Here is a 20,907-nt window from a genome sequence, read left to right on the forward strand (position 1 = left end):
CTTGGATGAGAGCTGATGCATCTCATATGTTGGGCTTAACTTTAACTGGTACTGGGCACAGCAGCCCTGTGCTCTAAGTGTCACAAGACTCCAGAAAAGTTTATTTTTCTAGTTTTTCTGACAGAATTTCAAAATGTCTTAGATCTTTAAAAAACTAATTCACTTGGGCCGGGCACGGTGGCTCACACCTGTAATCCCAGCACTTTGGGAGGTGGGTGGATCACGAGGTCAGGAGATTGAGACCATCCTGGCTAACACAGTGAAACTCCATCTCTACTAAAAATACAAAAAAAACAGCCAGGTGTGATGGTGGGTGCCTGTAGTTCTAGCTACTCAGGAGGCTGAAGCAGTAGAATGGCTTGAACCTGGGAGGCGGAGCTTGCAGTGAGCCCACATTGCGCCACTGCACTCCAGCCTAGGCTGCAGAGCGAGACTCCCTCTCAAAAGAAAAAAAAAACAGAAAAAAAAAAACTAATTACTCAAGTTGTATCTAGTCTTAAGTTTTCTTTACAAATATGAGGGCTTATTATTTGGCAATGTATTTTTTCCTGTTTATGTACTAATGCATATGTAAGAGTAATCAAATCACACTTACATTTATATTTTTGTGAATGGCCCTTATGAAAAGAATAAGATTTCATGCAATAAGAAACTATCCTGAAAAGTCCAAGATGTATAGCTTCTGTCCCCATAGCAACCAACTAACTGGTTGCACCTGGCCCTCCAGGGTAATTAATTTCTTGTATGCTGGGATGATCGGCTGCTTCCCAAGGCCAGCAAAAAAAAAAAAAAAAAAAAAAAAAGAGGAGGAACAAAATGACCTTTCTTTAAAACAAAACAAACTTAAATCTCACAGAGAGGAATTAGACATTTGGATTTCCTCTCATTTTACTCTTGCAGTAGATTTTACATTTGAGGAATAAAATGCGAGGTCAGATTTTGAGTTCTGTTGAATTTATTTTTCAGAGAGATCAATCGCATTAGCCATGTTTTTATGATCTTGAAGATTTTTTTCTTGCACATGAGTTAGTTTAGCTGAATCAGTTATCTGTATGGGAACACGTATCTGCACAGTGTCCTTCACTTAAAAAGAGAAAGAAAGGCAAGTATCAGAGGACCTATATACCAAGTATCCAGAGGCCGGTTGTCCTTAACCCTGGGGGCACATTAGAATCACCTGGAACACTTTTAAAACAAACCAGTGTCTGAGACCTACTCTTCTGAAATTCTGCTTTATTAGTCTGGGGGTGGGGCCTGGCTGGCATAATTGTCAAAAGCTGATTAAAATGTACAGCAATAGTAAAGAATCAGGATTAAATAGTATACTAATACAGTAAACTTTGACCCAATGGAGTAAATTTCTTGGCAGATAAAGATTGGGTAATTTATTACAGTTACTAAAGTGAATTACTCTTTGTTCCTAAGGACTCCTGTGCTATAAATTAATGAAAACTTCAGGGAATGTTTAAGATAGTAGATATAGAGGATAATGTCCTTTAGTTGTCTTTTATTTTTTCTAAGTGTGATAAGTGTGTAGGATATACCTTCTCTCTGAGGACGTTACAATGTCTGAATCTCAGTGAGCCTCATTGTAGGACATTTTTTCAGCTCCAAAAGTCAGTTGTTAAATTTTTGGAAATTTTGAAAACTATTAAATTGTTAGTAGCTTGAGATTTTGGTCATGCTGACAGTATTTACACCGTGAAAGTCAGCAAACATTACAGATCAGGTGTTTGTTTCTTCTGGAAAGTCGGTGGTTAAACATCTACCTGCTATGAGAATAAAATCAAAAGGATGAAATTTGACTAGGCTTCCAATATTTTTCAACCCCGTATTTTTACAGATGTAAAACTGAGGCTCAGAAACCTTAAGTGACTTGTCAAGGAAATTGCTGGTGGAACCAAGAATAGAAGCCAGCTTGCTAGAGTGTCACATCTGTCTTGACTCTGGTCTACACTGCAGAGTGTCACATCTGTCTTGACTCCGGTCTACATTGCAAGTGCTTGTCAAACGTAAGCTCAGTGTTTTACACATAAGCATCTGTCCGCACTGTTATTTTAGAGGTACAAGTGAGGTAAGAGGCAGGACTCAACTCCAGAGGCAGGCCTCAGACACCAGACCAGATTGAGGACTAACTAAAACAGGGAAGAGGCGAAAGCACCTCTTCCTAAGACATGTGCACCAAGTGTGCCCTGTCAGTTTACCATCGCCATGGCAACATCTGGAGGTTACCACCACTTTCCATGGCAACGACCTGATAACCCAGAAGTTACTACAATGTACCTTTTTCTAGAAATTTCTGAACAATTTACCCTTTAATTTGCATATAATTAAAAATGGGTATAAATATGACTGCAGAACTGCCTCTGAGCTGTTCCTCTGGGCGCACACTGCCTGTGGGGTAGTGCTGCACTGCAGCGAACAATACCTCTGCTCCTGCTATACACTGCTACTTCAATAAAAGTTGCAAACACCACCAGCTTTCCCTTGAATTCTTTCCTGGGCAAAGCCAAGAACTCTCTCCAACTAAGCATCAATTCTGGGGCTTTTCTGTCCTGAATCAGAAGGTATATGCTGTTAAGGTGCCAAAATTCTGTAATAACTATGATGCATCCAGACAATGGAGTACTATGCACCCACAAAAAGTATGGGAGAGAATTTTGTGTACTGATACAGAAAGATCTCTAGTGTATATTCTAAAGAAAAACAAGCAAGTTGTAGAACACTGTATGTAGTATGCTACCTTTTGTTTATGATGGGAGAAATAAGAACATACATGACTGTATTTGGAAAAAAAAAAAAAAGAAATACTGGAAAGATAAACAAGAACCTAATGAAAGTGACTCCCTGACAGGGTGGAGGCGTCTACTGAAGATAAACAAAGGCTCTGAAAACTGACAGCTGGTAACAACCCACAGTGTTCCCTATAAACATAAACAATTTCACAGAATTTCAACATCACATGAGGTCATACCATGACTATGATAAAACCAAGCCCAAATAAGACCACTCTGTAATCATATCTGAACATGGACAGAATCAAGGAAGCCATGCAATCACAAAAGTAACAAAATATTTTTCTCTCTCTGATGAGTAACTACTGCTTCTTTACCATTGCAACTCAAGCTTCACTTTGTTCCTCTTGGCCCCTAGACAAAAATTAAGATTCTCAATTACTGAATTGCCTTCACCACCTAATAGCACCTAACTGGTCCAACGGGTGAGTTTAAACATCCAAAATAATATACTGAAATATACTGCAATTATGAATATCCAAGAATATACAATAAACTCATAAGAGAGGAAGAAGTTTATTATTCTAATTTTATTATTATCTAATATAATGAGCCAAATAACTGTATTCTCAATGAGCATCAAAAAACTAATTGAATGCAAGACCAATCAGAAATGGAACAAGAAAGATGTGCTGAAATGGAAGTGAGGTAGACAAGACTTATTTATCCACAAAAATTGACTGAGGGCTTGACATTTTCTCTAGTTAGAAATAAGTCGTCTTCGCCTTCAGTCAACACGAATAATCTCAAAATAAGTCTTTGACCTTCTTGCCAAGTTCTTTTTTTTTTTTTTTTGAGACGGAGTCTCGCTCTGTCGCCCAGGCTGGAGTGCAGTGGCCAGATCTCAGCTCACTGCAAGCTCCGCCTCCTGGGTTTACGCCATTCTCCTGCCTCAGCCTCCCGAGTAGCTGGGACTACAGGCGCCCACCGCCACCTCGCCTGGCTAGTTTTTTGTATTTTTTAGTAGAGACGGGGTTTCACTGTGTTAGCCAGGAGGGTCTCGATCTCCTGACCTGGTGATCCGCCCGTCTCGGCCTCCCAAAGTGCTGGGATTACAGGCTTGAGCCAAGTTCTTTTAACTTTGTTTCTATAATGAGTTCATTGGCATTTTTTTCCTTAGTACTCAGTCTCTGAACATCAACAATGTACCAGGCACCAGGGAGTCAACAATGAGTAAGATTTGGTCCCAGCGATGAAGGAGTTTGCTTCCTAAAGGACGAGGCTAACCTGCTCCCCTCCTTCTCAATTCTGTTTAGACCTCTATTACCCAGGAAAGTGTCTGTGTAGTTATTTGATCAATGTCTGTCTCCTGTCTCCACACATGACTCCTCCTGGAGGGCAGGAACTATGCACATCTCCATTACCTGTACACCCCTAGTGCCCAGAAGAGCATCTGATACAAGTAGACACTTGTACTGGGTTGAATAGCATCCCCCCAAAATTCACATCTATCTGAAACCCCAGAATGTGAATTTATTTAGCAACGAGGTCTTTGCAGACATAATTATTTAAGATGAGGAGTAGAGCGAGCCTTAAATCCAGTATGGCAGACATCTTTATAGGTAGACACACAGAGGCTCACACAGAGGGAACGAGGACCCGTGAGGACAGAGGCCGAGCACAGAGTGCTGTAGCTGTCAGCCAAGGAAGGCTGAGAATTCCAACAACCAGAGGCTAGGAAGAGGCAAAGAAAGAAAGAAAAAGAAGGATTTGTAATGGCCTTCTCATATTTTCAAGGTCTTTTTGAAAGTATAAGAATCCATGTCTCTAAACGACTTGAAAGCACACGGCATGGTTTTTGAAGAACAGGACTTCCAGTGAGACTCTCTGGGTTTGGGTTCTAATGCTACCACTTACTATATGGTGAGTCTTAGATCAGTAGAATTAACTTTATGATCACTTTCTGTATCTGTAAAATGGGCAAAGTATAACTACCCTTGAGTGAGCAGAGAATTAAATGAGATTATACACATGAAGTCGTAAGCCAGCATATTGGATAAGGTAACCACGTGCCCCAAGGGGCAATGAAGCACTTGGAATATGGCTCTTCCAAATTGAGATGTGCTGTTAGTAAAATATACACCAGATTTTGGATACTTAGCATGAAAAAATATATAAATATCTTGTTAATAAGCCTTTTATATTAATTACATGTTAAAATGAAGACAATTTTAATAGATTGGGTCCAATGAAAATATATTATTAAACTTAACTTCACCTGCTTTGTGTGTGTCATCTGTTTTTTGTGACTACCAGAAAAATTTAAATTATATGTGTCATTCAAATGTATAGCACTCACATTATACTTTTATTGGCAGTGCTGGAATAAATGGTGCCTGGACGCAAAATTACCTCCATCTAAAAATATGTGCAGTTGGGCGGGCACGGTGGCTCACGCCTGTAATCCCAGCACTTTGGGAGGCCGAGGCGGGCGGATCACGAGGTCAGGTGATTGAGACCATCCCGGCTAACACGGTGAAACACCGTCTCTACTAAAAATACAAAAAATTAGCTGGGCGTGGTGGCGGGCGCCGGTAGTCCCAGCTACTGTCCGGAGGCTGAGGCAGGAGAATGGTGTGAACTCAGGAGGTGGAGCTTGCAGTGAGCCGAGATCGCGCCACTGCACTCCAGACTGGGCGACAAAGTGAGACTCTGTCTCAAAAAATAAATAAATAAATAAATAAATAAATAAATAAATATGTGCAGTCATTAAAACTGAGTGTTAGACACTGATTCTGAAGCAGGATGTGAAAGGTTCTATCGTGTTGTTGGTTCACCTTGATGGCTCTTCAAGCCATTTGACTTTCCTTCTTCAGAATCACCATTTGGTGAGCACTTACTGTGTGCCAGGCTTCCTACTAAGTATTGTGCACTCACCATTTTAACATAATCCTATAGTTTGTGAATAACATATACAATTTGTAATACATAATGTGTGCTATTTTGAGCTGACATCAAGACTTCTATTATGTTAATACACATCACTTGCTCTTGAACTATGACAATCTTTCTGGAGTGAGAGAGAAATGGTAGTCACAGCAAAGGTGCAGGACTTACATGAGTCCACGTCACAGCCATAGTGAATACACCTGACCAGGGTATGTCCCTAAAGGTGTGACACACATCCAAACATTATATAATTCAACTTGGTGGGAAAAGTGCAAGGATCTTTTTTGGAAAGAGAGAAGACACCTGGAAAATCTATTCAAGCCTGGAATTTCCAGGAAGCACCAGTAACCCCTTTAAACCTTAAAACTTCCTGCCCTCCAGACATGAAATATGAACCTATTTAAATAACGTTTCTTCTCTTTTGAGCTGAGGTGCTAAAAAAACCCTCCCCACCCAGCTCTTTGACATTTCAATTGAATTAATCCCTAAGGGAATTGTAATTTTCCATTATGAAGTGATCTAATCCTTGGCATCTATGAAGAGGAAAGAAAACGAGAGAACTAAGTGTCAGTCTTGTTACTGCTGGGGTTACGTTTATGTTGTGTGCTCTGCAAAAACAAGAAGGGGCATGAGATTTTTCTTGGCACTGACTTGTAGTCCCTGAGCCAAAAGGAGGAAAACCATTATGAGCTTTGGATAAGGCCTTAACCTTCCCCACCAAGAATTTATTTTAGGACCTCGTCTATGGAAGATACAAGCGTGATACTGCCTCTTTTTCTTTTCATTAGGGGCCCAAATGACTTCTTCCTTTTTATAAGAGTGAGAGGGAGAGAACTTGTTGAGTCAGGTGCAGTGAGAGGTGAGAGTGGGTGAGGGATACTGGTTAGATGTCTCTGCATTGTCCAAAGATAAGATATAAGCAAGTTTAGGACTATGTAACAGGAATTTGAGAGAGTTTTGCATTTCGGCTGCATATTTATAAGAATGATATTTCCAACCTAGAAACTTTCTCAAATTTCTGTGGCCAAGTCTATACACTACTTCATTTTCCCTCATCCTCATCCTCATTCTCCCCTTCTGTGTAATAGGAATGTGTCTCTCCAACCACGAAGACTATGGGGTCCCACGTGCAGGCACATCCTCTACAGCGGGGTCTTCCTCCTTAACTCGACTTCCTTTTCCAATAGTTGTCCTTTCTCACTCTATCCCTCATGGCTGAGGTGTCTATGAAAGCTGTTTCTCTTTCCTCAACTTCTACATCTCAGTGTCCTTAACCACATTTCCACTGACTCCGCCTGAATCATTCTCACTGAGAAAGACCGGGTCAGCAAATCCGACGACATGAGAATGGTTTTGCCATTCTCATGTCATTTGGAATCCCAGTAAGCTTCCACTCAATCCATTCCCACCATCTTGTAATATTCTCTTTCCTGGTGACACAGAACTGTCTTAGCTCTCCAGCAACCTCTCTGCCCACCCTCAGTCTGTTATGCTGGACTTTTAATGTTGGAGTAATACAAGGCTCACTACTAGGCCCAGTTGTCTTCTTCTTTGATAACCATTTCCAAGACTATCTCATCCATGCCTGGGGCTGCAATCGTCCAATTAGACCTCTCGAATTTTGTCCCCGCCTCAGGTCTCTTCTCTCTTCGAAGTCTAGGCAAATGATGTATCTGACTGCCAACCCAGCTCTTCCGCTGGAATATCTCACAGGCACCTTGGGCTTAATGTATTCAGAACTGGGTTCCTAAGCTCTCTCCCTTCCCTGCTCCCCACCACACCCCTGGTCTTGGCCTTCCTAAATCTGGTTTTCCTCCAGTGTGCGCCACCCCAAGACAATGGCCGCACCATCCACCCAGCTGGCTGCACAAGTAGGAACCCAAGCCTCTTATTTTGTACTTACTTCTTCCTCACTCCTCTGTCTAGTCGATCACCAGTTTCTAATTATTATTTCATCTCTACTGCAACCACCCTACTGGGTTCATGCAAAAGCCTACTTACTGCTTCCCACACCCATACTCACTCTCCTCCAAATGAAATTCCACAATGCAGCTCAGAAGGCATCTCAACATGCTCGTCACATTAATTCACTGTTACTTCAAGCTCTAAAATCACCTTCTATTTCTGTTTGAATATTTCCCCAATCCTTAGGACAGCCCACAAAAATCCTGTGTTATCTGGCCTGCCATCATCCAGCCTTGTTCCCACCTACATCACCCCCAGTTCCTCTCTCTCCAATCACACCAGTCCTTTTAGATCCTCCACAGAGTCAAGCTCGTTCCTGCTCAGAGTCTTCACTCATGTTTCCTCCTCTGTCCTCCCATCTTCCTCCCCATGCCTTTGCAGCCTTTAGATCTCAGCAGGATTTTTTCTCCATAAAGTAGGTTCTCCTTATCCTCCAACAATGCCGGTTCCCAATGATACATGCTGATAAAAGAAAAACTTCAGCCGAATTAAATTTAAAGGAGTTTATTTGAGCAATGAATGATTCGCCAATCAGGCAGCCCCCAGAATCACAGCAGATTCAAGGAGACTCCAAAGTAGTGACGTGGTGGAAGAAGATATATAGACTAAAATAAATAAATAAATAAAAGGGAAATGACATACAGAAATTGGAAGTGAGGTACAGAATGGCTGGATTGATTACAGCTTGGCATATGCCTTATTTGAACACAGTTTGAACACTCAGCAGTGTATGAATGGTTGAAGTACGGCCACTAGGACTGGCCAAGACTCAGCTATTGTTACAGGCACATATTCCTAAGTTAGGTTTTCAATCTTGTCTGCCTATTAAGTTAGGCGGCAGTTTGTCCACAAGGACTCAGATATAGAAGTATCGAGTCCTTCTCAGGCCATATTTAGTTTGCTTTAACAATGCTCTTCCATATAATGTATTTGAGTTTCCACTCTTGTATCATTATAAGCATTATAAGAATTGTAATTAAATTACTAATTTTCTTTGGGAGGCCGAGGTGGTCGGATCACGAGGTCAGGAGATCGAGACCATCCTGGCTAACACAGTGAAACGCCGTCTCTACTAAAAATACAAAAAATTTAGCCGGGCGTGTGGTGGGTGCCTGTAGTCCCAGCTACTCGGGGGAGGCTGAGGCAGGAGAATGGCGTGAACCCCAGAGGCGGAGCTTGCAGTGAGCCGAGATCGCGCCGCTGCACTCCAGCCTGGGTGACAGAGCAAGACTCCATCTCAAAAAAAAAAAAAAAAAAAAAGAATTGTAATTAAATTACTAATTTTGTAATTAGCACTTTTAAGCTCATTTCACCTCTCCATGAGGGCAAGGGGGAAACTGCTGAACCTCTGTACATTGCATATAATCGTTGCCTAAGAAATACCTGTTAGTTAACTAACATCCAGATGGCATAGGGAGAATATGAGAATTTTATTAAATATATTTCTTTAATACTACATGTTTTATTATCTGTTAAAATGAGTTTAAATAAAGTTACAAATATTTGACTTTAAAAATTGAGTGATTAAAGTATCTCTGAAGTCAATTCATGATTATGTAAGTTTACAGCAAGTTAATTTGACCTGTTGCTGTCTATCACATGATGCTAAGCAGTTGAGGCCAACCTAGCAGAATAGGGACCAAAGAGAGAATTAAAGAAACCCAATAATAGAAGCAGTTGCCACACTGAAGCACTATTGATAACTTTGCAATTATGGTTATCTTCCTGAGAGGTACAAATACAGATATTGTCTATCAATCCCTTTCAATGAAACTAGAGCTGTGGTTTTTTTTTTATTATTATTATTATTGCCCATTTAAAGAGACATTTTTAGACATTTTCCTACCCACTGCCCCCCCATGAAATTCTTATACCACAGATATATTGTATATCTGTGCTGTATACATTTAAAAAGTAAAAATTTTTCATTCCCCAAGGACAAATTGTGGTCCCTTTGAAGGTGATGTTGTCCCTGCTGACAATGTATGAACTAGACTGATTATTTTAAGATAATAGTGCATAATCAACAAATTAATAGGCACCTTTGAAATGACTGTCAGGTGATTGAAATGAAGACCATGTCTTTGCTATCCTCTCACTGCTAGATATTGGGCTCTGGTTAACTGGCCTGTGCTATGGAGTAAATTATCTCTCGTTACAGTTCTACTCTGCTCTACTTGGGCACTGTGGCTCAACCCTTTTGCTTTCAGGGACAGTATTTTGTCCAGAACCAATTGTTCTATATAGGATCCCCAAATGACTGCAAACTTTAGACAGCCTAGACTATTATTGAACACAAGAAATCTTGAGAATAGAATAATAATATTATCACAAAGGAAAGAATTTCTGGGTAGAAAGTAGTGGGAAGTTTTTGCTTTGTTTAGTGTTAGTTATAAACTATGGAGGACATATCAAACATTTTAAGTAAATATACTTTTACATGTAAAACACTCTATTACTCACCAATGATCATATTACTAAATATATAGCAATCAAACACAGTTATCGTTTGAGTCTCTCTCTGCAAGTGATACATTTGCTACATTTCCACTGCCAAAAATATTTCTCCTTGGGGTTTTCTTTTATTTTTTAAGGAAATCTTTCAAAAATTAAGAGTTGCATGGTTATGAGTCTCACTTTTCATTGACCAAGGCTTAAGGCTTTGAGGGACTTTGGACTGGAAACCATGGTGATGACTCTTGTAAATATCACATTAGCATGATAAGCAGCAGATTTTGATTTTGCAGTGCGATTATACATTGCATCCATTACTAAAATAGATTATTGAGATTATATTGAAAGTAACTTCAGTAATCGCAACTTATAAAATGAATCTTTTGGAAAGATCTTGTGTTCCAAGGGTGTTTACTGCTCTAAGAACCAAGCTGGTGTACTGCTGGACACCTCATTTGACTAGTATTCGGACCCCCTACATAAAAGAGTTTTTTTTAATGAATAAAAAAATTCACAAAAGAAAGTAATGTCATCTCACTTGATTAGCTGAAACAACATAAACTTCTTGGAAGAAAACCAGTAATGACAACAGTAAACAAATGGTACATTTTATATGCATCATTTTTTTTTCTGTGCTGACAAGTACCTTTTTAAGGTGTTCTGTTTTAGGGGAAAGCACCAATGATTAAATACTAGTGAAGATTAAATTGCCTACCTATCACCTGCTTAGAGGTATTTTGTATTTCTTGTCAATAACAATATCAAAAGCAATTTATTAGTTTGTTTTTCTCTTTTTTTGTAGGTCTTGGACAGGTCACAACTGTGTTACCTTCAATGAAAACAGCAGACAAATCTTACTTGTAATATTTTTTTGTGATTCTCAGACTTGCCAAGGATCAATAGAAGCATTTGCCTCTTGTCACATTCAGGCCACTGAACAGGTGGTCTGAACAGCCTGGGCTACTGAAATGGCATTGAACTCAGAGCCAAGATATCTGAACATTGCCGAAGAAAAATACTACAAAGAAAATGAGACAAAAGTGTAGGTGATCGAGAGCAGGATTGAGAAGTGTAAGAAAGATATTAAAAGAAAGACTGTGGGCAGAGTGTAGTGGCTCACGCCTGTAATCCTAGCATCTGGGGAGGCCGAGACAGGCAGATCACTTGAGGTCAGGAGTTCAAGACCAGCCTGGCCAACATGGTAAAACCCCATCATTACTAAAAATACAAAAATTAGCCAGGCGTGATGGCAGACACCTGTAATCCCAGCTACTCAGGAGGCTGAGGCAGGAGAATCACTTGAACCTGGGAGGTGGAGGTTGCAGTGAGCCAAGATCGTGCCACTGCACTCCTGCCTAGGCGACAGAGCAAGACTCTGTCTCAAAGAAAAAAAAAAAGAAAAGAAATACTGTGATTGTTGGTGGTGTCTTTAAACTTGCTTTCTTTTCCCCTGAGAATCTGAATTTCTTAAAATAGCTAAAAGAATGTCTCCAGTCTAACAAGGAAATTATTGAAAACTTATTCTTCACGTACCGTATTTCTAAGAAATTAATTGTCATGCAAATCTATTTGATCTGCTGAAGTTATCAGTTCCTTGACATAGACCTAAATTTTTTCTGACACGGCAAAATAGCATCTTCATTTGGTCTGTGTGCACGATAGACTTCCTAACTTTGCTAAACAAATGTGTGTTCTCTAGAACTAGCCTCCAATGAACATAATCAAAATTGCATAAAGAATGGATTTTTAATGTTTTCACCACAAAAAAAGATAAGTTGCTGAGGTGATGGATATAAATTACTTAGTTTGACTGAATCTCTACAATGCATAAATAGATCAAAACATCACATTGTATCCTATAAGTATATGCAATTATTATTGGTCAATTAAAAAATAAGTTTGTAAAAAATCTTGAATAGAATGTAAGCAGAGAGAAGAAAGAAATCCTTTCCTGAATCAAAAATGCCAGTTTCCAAATGTGTGAATCACTAATGCTGAATAAGAAGCACCGTGCTATCTCATTTCAGCCATTTCCTCTTTCTCTATCTCACTTCTTTCCTTAAAAACTTAAAATGGGCTTCCTAACCTTTCCCATTATGCCTTTCAATATTAACAGTAATTTTAGCTTATTTGATATTTTTCTTAAAAATACAACTATTTGAACAGTATTGCATTATTTAAGACTAGTAAAATTCCAAATATTTTCAAGACAAAATAACAAGCTGTATTGCAGTAGGTTTTCAAGTAGAATAATAAAGTTTACATGCAAGAAAAATAAAACTTTTGGCTTGGTTTGTAAATATGTGTCAAACTAATGTATTCTTGCCCACAATATTTCCGATAATATCCCATTCTGTTGGGCTTAACTAAAAGTTATTCATCTGTTTTTAAAACTTAGATTCTCCCACGCATTGGAAATTGTTACAGATGTATTATGGGGAGCTTTGGGCAGAGGTCCCAGGAATACCCACACTCTGTCCTAGCCCAGCTACTCCTCCGATGAGATCCTATGGTAAGTAGGTAAGCAGGGAGGAATGGAGCCAGCACAATGTCTTTCCTAGTGGACCCTGGGGCGTAAACCTGAATGCAGAGTATTAGTGAGAGACACAATAGACAATCGTCAGTTGCCTTTGTCTCAAGCCACCTATGGCCTCAAAATAAGGAAACTGGAGAGGCCTATTCTTGCCTTCCTATCAAGCCCACACTTGCAACTTCCCTGTAGACACAGTGGGAGGACGAAACCTCAGTGCAGAGCATGCCAGCCTCCACAAGGAGGAAGAGAGTAGTGGGAGTAATGAGAGAGGCTGCCTCCAGTGTCCAGAGATGCCCACTCAGGCAAATCTACTGGGTAGATTTGAATCTGGGTTTGGTCTAACCCAGAAGATCTGAGAGCCCCATAAAACACTGAAGAAGGTAGCTAAGGAAGAAGCAAGATTTCTCCTTCCTGTATCCTAGGAGCAAAAATATAGCCACAGGAAACGAAGAGTGGAAGAAACAGATTGGCCTTCTCCCAACTCTGGTGGAAGAGACACAGAAAGAAGTGTGACTACAGTGGGCGTTAGTCCCAATACTGTGCCTTCATCATAGACACCTTAAAAAAATGTGGCCCAATTAATATCCTAGACTTTGGGCCTGGCGTGGTGGCTCATGCCTATAATCTCAACACTTTGGGAGGCTGAGACAGGAGGATCACTTGAGGTCAGGAGTTTGAGACCAGCCTGGGCGACATAGTGAGACCCTGAGGCTACAGAAAATTTAAAAATAAGCCAAGTGTGGTGACATGCACCTGTAGTCCCAGCTACTTGGGAGGTTAAGGCAGAAGGATCACTTGAGCCTACTAGGAGTTCAAGGTTGCACTGAGCTATGACCTCACCACTGCACTCCAGCCTGGGTGACGGCAAGATTCTGTCTCTAAAAAACCTAAAACTAAAAAAAAAAAATCCAAGACTTTGGCTAAGTCATAGCCACATTTCATTAGGAAATTTGGGGGTTAAAGGACTTTGATAGGAAAAACTATGGACTTCAAATCTAAATTTTTGTCACAATTTTACTCTAAAAGATATTTTTACATATTACATACAATATCTTTCCATCTTCATGTATGATATGCCTGCCTACACACACACACACACACACACACACACACACACTGATGAATACTCCTCCTCCCCCAGTTTTGGGTAGGAAACTACCTTTAAAGTTATTCAAATTTATTAGCTTCTGCTTACAGTGAACATTGAGGTTAGAAACCATCTATTGCTCTACCAACCCAGTAAATATGAACAAAGGATTATGAACCAATAAGAATGAAGTTGACTCAGGGTGATCTGTCCTGCTTCATATATCCAGCAAATCTTGGCTAATCTAAAATTCAAAACAGATGGACAACTGAAATTCTTTTTTTTTTTCTATCTTTGCTACATTCCTTGTTTCCATGTTTCCAACTATGTCCATTTTTCCAACTATATTCCTTAATTAAATTTTTCAAAAAGCATATCAAGTACCTTCTTTGGAAAAAAGTATTAAATAAAGTAACCTAGTAATGCCAAAATGTAAGAAGGAGGCTACTAGTGTATTTATTTTTATACATTCTCTAGAACAATAAGTATTTCCTGGCAGATGCTAAATGAGGTAGTCTTAGCAATCTAAGGTTTTTATCCTACATATATTATTGGAATATTTTGAATTCTTAAACTTCCATCCAGAAGATTTCCCCCTTAATTTTTCACCAATTTAGGGGTGGCCAATTTGGTGACTATAATCCCCCCTTAAAAACGGAAACAATTTACAATCACGAATTCTAGCCGCAAACAGAACCCAAGGCGGATCTTTTACCTCACAGGGAATCCAGGGAAGGACTGTTTTTTGGAATTCGTGTTTGGAAAAAAGCCAAACTCCATGCAAGTCTGATAAATCCATTTTCTGGCTATAAAGCAAAACATTAACCAATGTAGCCAGTATGATGGTTATTAATGTGTATCAACTTGACAGGGCACAGGGTGCCCAGGTGTTTGGTTAAACACTATTCTGGGTGTGTCTGTGAGGGTGTTTCTGGATGAGATTCACATTTGAATAGGTGGACACAGTAAGGCAGATTGCCTTCCCATTGTGGGTGGGCCGGATCCAATCTGTTGAAGGCCTGAATAGAACCAAAGACTGAGTAAGGGAGAATTCCCTCACTTTTTCACTTTCTCTCTCTCTCTCTCTCTCTCTCTCTCTCTCTCTGCCTGTATTTGAGCTGGAATATCCGTCGTCTTCTGTCTTCAGACATGAATTCAGATGGGAACTTATGGCATCAGCTCTCCTGGTTCTCAGGTCCTCAGACTTGGATTGGAAATATACTAGCAGCTCTGGTGGGACTCCAGCTTGCCAACTGCAATCTTGAAATTTCTCAGCCTCCGTAATCACATGAGTTAGTTCCTTATAATAAATCTCTTTATATATATATATATATATATATATATAAAGAGAGAGAGAGAGAGACAGAGTTCTTTGTATCTTTATGTACAATATACCTGCGTGCACGCATGCGCACACACACACATACACACACACACTCTCTCTCTTTGTCTTTCTCTCTCACGAATAATCCTCTTCTCCCAATTGTAAGTAGGAAACTACCTTTAAAGTTCTTCATATTTATTAGCTTCTGTTTACAGTGAACAATTCTCTTTCTCTCGCTCCCCAGATATGGTTTTTTGAATTCATGTTTGGAAAGAAGTCAAATAGGAATAGAGACAGAGAGAGAGAAAGGGAGAGAGAGATTGAGAGAGAGACTGAGAGAGAGAGAGAGAGAGAGAGATTGAGAGAGAGAGATTGAGAGAGGGATTGAGAGAGAGATTGAGAGAGATGTTCTGTTTCTTTTTCTCTGGAGACTCCAGGCTAACACAGCTGGAAATGACATTTTTGTTGATGACCAAATAAGATGTTTTACAATTTTTAAGTACTCTAATTTACACTTTACCCATACCCTCCTAGAACAAATTTGATCTCTGTGTTATCTTAGTGTTATTTTTAGTCATGTCCAAACTATTGCCACACAGAAGTACTGAAACTATGTCCTATGATCAGGCACTGTCAAGGCCACCACGTGCCCTTGAAGGAACCCCCCACTCCTTCCTGTCAGCACTTGGATCCATCACTTCTTCCCCCTCTACTCACAGTCTGCTGGAATATGTTCATTCTCTCCGCACCCTTCTTTATTTAACTTCTCAGGATCTCGCAGGTCTTTCACAGTAAAGCTTCCTGTAGGAAGGACACAAACTCAGTGTCTCTGCTCTTCACCATTGCTAAACCCTCAGTTACTTTGTAACTAGAACCTCTCTTCCAGAGGTCACCAATATTGGTTGGATGACTAAATCAATTAATCACATTATGAATAATAATTTAGAAGTTTGGTTCCTTGAAAGTCTATCAGCTATATCAAAAATTTTACACATTATCATGCAATTTAGTTACCAATTTTAAGAACCATTCATTTCATAACAGCGCCAATCATAATCCCAAAAGACACAGCTTCAAACACCATAATCCTGAATGTTGAGATTCCTAAAATCTAAATCCCTAAAGTCTAAAATCCATAACATCTACTTGAATTTCCCAACCACAATGATAGATTTAAAATTAGGTGTGCTCAAGGCTTCTGAAAGTGAATTTCAAGGTGTTACCAATAAAGTTGGGTTTTTCCATTCAGCCCAATGCATTCAGTGGAAAAATCCAGAGGAGTGGATTGGCCACGTAATATGGCAATGACGAAAATTTCAGTTTAAAAATGTGTCATTTGTCTGCATTGGCATTCCTTCCAGCTGACATAATTCCAGAAACTTTTTTTTTTTTTAACTTTTATTTTAGGTTCAGGGGTACATGTACAGGCTTATTACATAGCTAAATTCTTGTCACAGGTGTTTGGTGTATAGATTATTTCATCAGCTTCAGGAGCTTTTAATGAATTAAAGCCAAATTTTCTGGAAGAAGCCAGCAAAGATACTGTCTGGTTCCAAAATAATCATGAGCATGGTAGGATAAGAAGACACTTACACAACAGTGTTGGGTTCCATCACCAGGATTGTTTCTGCCAAATTTGTGGTCTGTGTATGAGTGCATGCAGAATGGAGTCCCGTGTACCCAAAACAACATAGAAATGTGGCACAGAAGATGGAAAAATTTAACAGGAAATGTTCATGTCAATGTATATTGAATCATAGAAGAACTTCAAAAAGAGCAGTGCCACCTAGAAAATGAATGTGAATGTATTTTGAGAAAAGTCATGTCCTAAAAGACAAAAAGCAGCTATTCATTGTGATGCAAGACTTCAAAATGTGGTTAGTGATGGTAAAAGTTGACCAGCTCTTCTGTGCTATCTCCATGCAATTGCCCATAATCTATCCCTTTAATACACTTTTTCACATGTCAAATTTTTATTTTAGTTTTTCTGTTTGTCTATTTTGGGGTTTGTTTGTTTTTAGCTCTTTTCCCCACTGTTTTAAATTGTCAGCATTACTTTTTACAATTTACTATGCTAGGTGTTTCATCTTCACATCATTTCCAAATAAATTGTGTAAAAATTTTTAGAGAGCTCTAATTCTTTTTATGCACTTTTATTTTGCAGATTTGACTCCATGAATGTGCATTATCCAACTTTAACTTGGTATGTAAGCCTTGTGCATGTATTTTAAAATATTGAAACTTCCTCAATAAATGAAGAGGTTTCTTTTTTATACATCTGCATTTTGGAAAGGTAAAAATTCTCCAAGATCTCAGTTCTTTGAGCAACTGCATATGTGGTGGTGACTCATCAAGGTTTTCAATCAATCTCATCAAAAGACTTGGGTTGTACATCTTGATATTTCAGATGACCACAATAATATAAACTATTTCATTATTAATAGAGCTCATCTGCTCATAACTGTGACTGGCATTAGTATGCCTGAGTTATCTACTTGTAAAACTATGTGTTATTATTGCCTGTTTTACTGTGGAAAGTGGCCTTTGAAGTGTCCTGTCATGGTTTTCTATGTTTTTCAAATAAATTCTCTTTTAAACATGTAAATAAGATTTTTAAATTAAAAAAAAAATTTTTTTAATCATGTTTTCAGGATTTTGATCTTTTGGGATTGTGATTTTCAGGGTTTTAGGCTTTAGGGATTTTGATCTTTGGGGATTTCAACATTCAGGATTACAGCGTTTAGGATTTTTGCTTTTTAGGATTATTGCCCAAAGCCATGTCATAAATAGCTTGAAGTTGCTAGTTACATTGAATTTCAAGCAGGCTAGTGGAAGATAACAAAAACATTTAGAATAGGAACATTAGGGGACTTCCTTTGGCCAAAACTACTCCTGAATAGTAAAATTACTTCTCTGGTAGAGAAGCTGCAAGTCAGATTACAGAGCCGTAGGTGAGCTGTAGAGCTAAGAGAAGCAATAGTGATCACCTTAACCCTCTGACATTGTGTAGATGTTAAGGTAATGGCCCAAAAAGTTAAAAACATAATTGGGAATAGAATTATGGTGTTAAGAGCACACAGAATTGAGAAATGATCTAAAAAAAAAAAGTCTACCTTTTGCCTAGGCTGGACAATTTGGAAGATTTCATATGATCTAAATAAATTAAAGAAGCTAAAATTTTGTTTTCCTGGCCTAATTCTTTTTCTCTCTATTCATCTTTTTAATACATAATAGAAATGTACAATCAAAACATTTAGTCACTGCGCTAGTGAACAAAAACTTCTATAGTCTGACCATAGGGACACTCGCATTTACTACACATAAACCCATAACCACAGTAGCTCCTAGTCTATGAAAGTATATGTTGCATTATAACAGGTGTCTGTTGTCTTGGGAATTGTCAAATTCCCATGGTAGAAACGTGTGCTGTATCTGACTGGTCACATCAAAGAGGTCTGAAATCCAGGTTTTAGCCTCCATCTTTTCTCAGGGCCTGAATCTCTTCACCAAACATTTATCTACTGCCTATTCTATGCCAGTCATTGTCGAGATTTTATGACAAACTAAACACTATCCCTGCTCTCAATAAGCTTACAGAATACAGAAAGACAAACGGAAATGCAGGGCCTGAACCTGACCTCTTCCAATAAGCCTTTTTTAACTTAAACCATGTGTTAACATTAACGCCGATCCCTTATTCCACTGGCACTGGTTGTCAACTCCAAACTCCCTTTTGAGATCTCTTTTGAGGTATACTACACTCTCACTGCCTTCAAAATTACTTTGAATTGAATATTCCAAGAATCTATTAACATGAAACCCCTTTTAAGATTTTGGCTATAGAGGGCTCCTTCACGCCCAAAAGCTAAGTGAGCTTTTCCAGTAGAGTTGGGCTTAATCCTAAATCCTCAAAGCTATATTGTGATAGCACATGTCAGAAGTTAGCAGGAAAGAAGCCTTAAGCATCAACCTCCTAAGGCATCCGAATTCTGATAATTATACAAAAGAGGCTTTCAACATTTACCACATAGCAGAATCACAGGAAAAAGTTTCAAAACTCCAGATCTCCAAGTTCCACTCTCAGACATTCCAGTTCAGCCTACCTGAAGATGACTTCAGGTGGTGGTGGTGGTGTGGTTTTAAAACTTTTTAGATCTCTCTAGGCCATTCTAGGGTACAGCCAGGTTTGAGAACTGCTCTATACAGAATTTGAGTAGGGTGAGATGCTTTCTTAGCCTCAATAATGCTTGATTGATGACTAAGAGTACTAAAGGCTCATCTTTCTTTACTCTGCTTCTTGAAACCCTGAGAACTCGATACTTCTGTCCCTTTTATCAAAGTGATTTAATTTGTACATGGCAAGCTCCTCAACTCATTCACTCTCTCTTTCCATTCTTGTGTAAAACCCTTACCTAGTGATCCTCTCATAGTGCTTTATCATGCTTAATGCAGCCACACAATTTGCAGAGTGTTTAGTGCATATCGTTGATGTCCTATATTCGCATTTCACAAAAGGAAAATTCAAAGTTTTGCCAAGCGGCACTTTTCCTGCTCCCAATTTTTGCTGGTCCCAGAAGGATCAAATGAGGATTCCATGAATTGATGGTAATTTACAGAAAGGCAAGACACATTTTCCTATTGGAGTATTTTATTTATAACTGTTATATATATTTCATGTGGCAAACCCAGTGAGGTGTTAGTTACTATTGCACAAAAATCAGTGTTGACCTGAGACCTCAGTATTCTCTATAAGAAACAAGATGCCAATTACCGTTAAAATAGTATACATAGGATGACTTTTGATTTCTAACGAAGTTCATCTGAAAAACTTATTTTAAATGCCTAAACTGATTGCTGTTATAAAGTAAAGTGCAAATCCTTTGGTGACTTGCCTGGAGATCAACGCATAAAAGCTATCAGCTCATCCAAGTGGGTTGCAAGGCCTATTTGGAGTGAGTTAATATCCCTTGTACATGGCACAGAGTTCACGAAAGCATCAGTTTGTTCAATAGATTTTTGGCATTCAGTTAGATGTTTGATTTGGAAGGGTTTACAAGTAAGAAAGCCTTAACTGAACATCTACTATGCTGTCGGCACAGTGCTAGAACCTTTGGGAGGTGCAAAAGATCGACCCTTTGGGAAGCAATGGTTGAAGAAGACAAAACACATATGAAATGAAAAGCGTAATGAGTTTCTAGGGGAATTCTGAAGAGAGGGAGGAGGTTAATGAGAACAGGAATTATGAGGAAAGGCTTCTTGAAGGAGATAGGAATTGAGGTAGGTCTAGAAGATTGTATAAGATTCAGGAAAATAGAGATAAAAAGAGTGCATCTTAGGCCAGAGGAACCCCGTGTCTGCAGAAGTAGTGGCAAGGATGTGTGGGGCCCACGAGAATGATCAAGCAGGCCTCTGACGTGTGACCCTGAGCTCGTTACATAACCACTCTGAGCCTGTCTGATCATGTGTTCGATGGAGACATTAAGAATAAGCTGGCCGGGCATGGTGGCTCACGCCTGTAATCCCAGCACTTTGGGAGGCTGAAGCGGGCAGATCACGAGGTCAGGAGTTTCACACCAGCATGACCAACATGGCGAAACTCCATCTCCACTAAAAATACAAAAATTAGCTGGGCGTGGTGGTGCGCGCCTGTAATCCCAGCTACTCAAGAGGCTGAGGCAAGAGAATCACTTGAACCCGGGAGGCAGAGGTTGCTGTGAGCTCAGATCACGCCACTACATTCCAGCCTGGGTGACAGAGCAAGACTCCATCTCAAAAAATAAAAAATAAAAATAAGCCAATCACAGTAACTCATCAGCTTGTTGTGAGGATTAAGTAAGAGCGGCTCTCAGAACAGTGTGTA

General features: G+C 39.3%; 1 long non-coding RNA gene across 2 annotated transcripts in view; it reads right to left on the bottom strand.

The window, feature by feature from the left end:
- LOC103876564 overlaps positions 1-20,907 on the bottom strand; it is a 52,339-nt gene that overhangs the window by 19,895 nt on the left and 11,537 nt on the right. For both annotated transcript variants that reach the window (XR_002516452.2, XR_004176726.1), the window contains exon 3: positions 15,765-15,848. This is a non-coding gene — a long non-coding RNA (uncharacterized LOC103876564). The remainder of the gene's footprint in view (positions 1-15,764; positions 15,849-20,907) is intronic.

Source organism: Papio anubis, chromosome 10 (assembly GCF_008728515.1).
Source record: "Papio anubis isolate 15944 chromosome 10, Panubis1.0, whole genome shotgun sequence".
Classification (NCBI taxonomy): domain Eukaryota; kingdom Metazoa; phylum Chordata; class Mammalia; order Primates; family Cercopithecidae; genus Papio; species Papio anubis.